This window comes from Clarias gariepinus, chromosome 11 (genome assembly GCF_024256425.1).
Source record: "Clarias gariepinus isolate MV-2021 ecotype Netherlands chromosome 11, CGAR_prim_01v2, whole genome shotgun sequence".
In the NCBI taxonomy this organism is placed as follows: Eukaryota; Metazoa; Chordata; class Actinopteri; order Siluriformes; family Clariidae; genus Clarias; species Clarias gariepinus.
In genome coordinates this window covers 11,981,611-11,985,701 of record NC_071110.1, presented here as the reverse complement: position 1 = coordinate 11,985,701, position 4,091 = coordinate 11,981,611, and the positions used below count along the sequence as shown (strand labels likewise).

The window sequence follows — 4,091 nt, the reverse complement described above, 5'->3', positions numbered from 1 at the left end:
GGAGAAGGTAGGGCCTCATCACTGCGGAACACTGGCTCTTGTTCTGTGGAAGGCTCAGCTGTGTGGACCTCCCCTCCCAACGACTCTCCAATTTTTGCTAGCTCATCCATCAAAAGGTCTTTAAACGATCGGTTGCTTCGTGCTGCCACGTCTTTAAGCTGTGACAGGTAAGTTACAGTAGCTGATGCGCTGGTTTCAATGCTATATGCACTGGCTAGGTCTCGTATGCGATAGATGACTTCTGGTTTTACTGTGCAAGGTCTGTCACAAGGCAAATACCTTTTCTCTAGTTCCTTAACAGTAGCCTCATGTTGAAACTCCACAATAATCTGACCCCCCGTTGGTAATTTAATGTGCCTACTGACAGGACCGAAAGCTTCTAAGAACTCAATTATTTCGTTATCAATGTCTGTGTTAGTTAAACCACTGACCAAAACAGCATTTTGAACTTTAACATTCTCTGTTTTCACAACTTCCATTGTTAGGGCATGTGAAATCACCAGTAGTTGGAAAAGAAAAAAAACTAGTAACTGTGAAGCTCCAGGCACTCTTAAAGGTTTTATCAAATCTTGGGTGGGCTAACAACTCTGCAACCCTCCTGGCTGGCTCGCCAATTTCTGTAGCCCGCTACAGGATAGGGTAGGGTAGGTTATGGTAAAGTGGAGAAAATGGGCCAATAGCTAGATTCGCAGGAGGGATAAAATGAGTTGCATGGAGAAGAATGACTGGAGTCACAGATAAAATTGTCTTGAATTATATTGATATGTATAACAATGAGTAAACAACTCTTTCTACAGGAATGGAAATATAAAATAAAAACAACAGCAATAGTAATTTCCCAATCCTATCTGAGCTCAGATATGTCAGTCTTGCCAGCGTAATAGTCAGTGTTCAGTCAATTAAAATCCCAAAAGTCAAAAGTCTGTGATTGGTGCGATTTCGTCCTACCGCACTGTTGTGATTGTTCATGAAAGAAGAGCGACCTGCCCTTCTGGGCCAACTCGGAATGGCTCCGGTTCGATTCAAAAAGAAAGGCTCGCCATCTTCCTCGTCAGGAAGAAATCCAGATCTCACGGTCCCACAAAAACCTAGCCTGTAAACAACAGGGCTATTACAATTCGATTCACACACTCTATAGTGATGTATATGGCCATATGTGTAAATAATGCAAGTGCTTTAACTAAACAAGCACAAAACATTCATTTTAATTTCTAACTAATCTAGACAGTGCATGTTAATCATGAATGCAATCTTTAAATCACAATCATCTTATTTTATCATCATAGTGCACATTTCTATCAGAAATCATTAATAAACCATAAACTATGGTAGGTTATCTTTACAGTACCGCTCCTTTAACTGAACGACCAGGAGCATTGCTTTACATTGCATAGTAATGAAGCAATATGTTGATTACACTTAATGTACAAAATAAATTTACCCAAAAATATACAAAGGTCCACAGACTGTAGTTTTACAGTTTGTTAAGGCAGCAGCATCATAAAAAATATGCAGAAACATCAATACAGGGCTGCTCAAGCATCATTGTAACAAGAAAATAAAATAGCTTCATAACCCTTAATATCAAAATTAACTTCTTCCCCATCATCTTATTTTAGTGCGTTTAATATTCAACAAGTAATATTAAACTATCATCAGCACACTAGATGAGTGCTCAAAGTAGTTAAACTTCATAAAGAAACTGTGTGTTCTCCCACAGTGAAAACATGGTCGGCTCCAGCTACAACTAGGAGCATTAGGCTAGTTAGCTTTCCCATTAGCCTGATTCGCCCAGTCCCAATCTAACTCACCAGCGCGCTTCAAATGTTCACTCTTAGAGAAGATCCTGTCCGCTTCATCCACACCCGTGCAGATCTACAACATTGAAATTGGTCATCATGTTTCCCGTTAACTTTTTGCTAGCTTTTTAGCTTCAAGTGTAGCTTAACAGCTTCCGACTCACCGCGTTGATTCCGAAGTTCAAAAAGTTCACCCAAGTTCGTCCCTCCGAAATCCTTGCAGATTTCCGGTATGGATATCCGCTCAATTTATCACATTTATAGTTGTTTCTCTTTCAGCAATAACTCACAGTTTTAATCAACAGTGATCTCATGCACATCCGTCTCTGTGTGTGTGTGTGTGTGTGTGTGTGTGTAAGCACATGCGACGCTACAGAGCAGGTGAGGGCGGGGCTTGCTCCCTCTTAACCAGTAGGAGTCTTACATTTACTTCTCGGGGTTTTATTCTTATATTTATATCATTCATCTTTTATTTTGAATTTACTTTAGCTCCATTTAGTGATGAACAGGCTAATTGTGAATTACAATTTGACAATAACAATGTTGTAGTGCATTACTGAGTCATGCAAAACTAACTGGGGTTACAAAAACTTTCAGATTGCCTTGAAAAATCTGCTTTCCACTTTTATAGGTAGACCATACAGTACATCCAGTGGAGTTCTAGTCACAGGTAGAATATGACTGGATAAGGAAGAGTGTTGCGGGGTTAGTTGTGATCATACTCTGTCATACAACAGTTTAGGTCTATGGGAAGAAAAACATTAGGAGGCTGAAATGTCATTTGCTGAGTGTTTATAATTAGAAAGAAGCCCTATTGTGTTGAAAGAAGTGTTAGAAATGTATGAAATGTTAGAAAGTAATGAGAGAAGTGTGTGTAAACATGCAAAAAGAAATGTTAAGATTAGCTAGGTTGTTTAGGATTGAACAAAGTCATATATAATGTTAGGTTGCAGTTAGGGCTTAGTGTTTTGAAATCTTGAAAGTTGCTGGGATGCATGAGAGCTGTAGGAGGTGCAGTATCAAAAAATAGTGAAGTAGAGAGCAGATAGGGATGGGATGATATGTTTTTTTTTTCTTTCCAAGTGATGCAATAAAAAAAGTTCTGTGACAACATAGAGTACAACTAGAGAATTCCTCTATTTCATTTTTTAAACACTAGTTTAATAGAACTTGCGTAGAATTTGCAAAGAACAAAGTGCAAATTTCAATCTGATATTTTCTGCCATCCATCCATCCATCCATCCATCCAGTTTGGTTTTAATGAAATGGCTCCTGCATTCTTTGCTACCAAAAATGATGGGCTACCAAGTGTCGTGTGTGTTTGTTTGTACGGCTGAGTTTGATTGAATGAAACGAATGTTAATGTAAGGTACACATAATTGGCAAGTCCTTCAAAATGTAACATTCCTAACATTTAGGACCATAAGACCTGTGTTCAGTTATCTTAATTACAAACAAGTTGTTGATGTAAATGAGATAGATATAAAGGAGGATACATATTGCAAGACCAAATAAAAACGGCATGACTTTTTTCTATTGTATTATTTTTCCCCCATCACTAATTATAGATATTACAGATGAAAAAAAACAGATATCTTGATGCCTTTCAATGTTATTTAATATCTACTGTATGGCAAAACAACCGGCAAAAGTGAATAATTCATGATTAAGTTAAAGGGAGGAATTTACAGGGGAATTATATAATTATATACATTCTTACTAATAATAAATGGTTATCCTTATAGTTCTTCTATGCAATTCTGTTTTGATTGAAATAATTTTATAATTTTTGGGGGATGTTTTCATTTTAACATTTTTCCAGGTCATATGTTCATGTGGCTGAAATCACAATTAAATGTGAAACTGATCTTGATGTCACACAGCTGGATTTTAAGCATGTCAGTCTGCTGTTTGACATGAGCTGCTGTATTTCCCATCAGGATTAAAAGAATAACATGTACAAGCTCACACTTCCACCAACCTGTTTAAAAAAAAACTGAAATTTTGACCCCTTTTCAGGTGGACAGAAGCTGTAGATATAAAACTAAATAGCCCATTTTTCTGTGTAAATAATGATTTGAGTGTAGCTGGATTGTAACATCATAATTTAGAAAGAAGACTCAAAAAATATATTTTAAGTAATAAGGTGTCATTTTAACAAATAACAAATAGGTCTGTTTTTTGAGGGGAAAAGGTTTTCATTTTGTCCCAGCTAGTAAAGCCTTTAAGAAATTGAACATCGAAAGCAGAAAAAAGATGAGGCTGAATAGCTATTTTCAAGCCTTTTGAACC

The 4,091-nt window shown here is 37.0% G+C and overlaps 1 long non-coding RNA gene across 1 annotated transcript; it reads right to left on the bottom strand.

The window, feature by feature from the left end:
- Nucleotides 1-919: 919 nt before the first annotated feature.
- Nucleotides 920-2,119, bottom strand: LOC128533646 (uncharacterized). The gene is made up of 3 exons (XR_008361369.1): nt 1,964-2,119; nt 1,812-1,875; nt 920-1,093 (listed from the first exon to the last, which is right to left on the bottom strand). It is a non-coding gene; the product is annotated as an uncharacterized LOC128533646 (long non-coding RNA).
- Between the last annotated feature and the right edge of the window lie 1,972 nt (nt 2,120-4,091).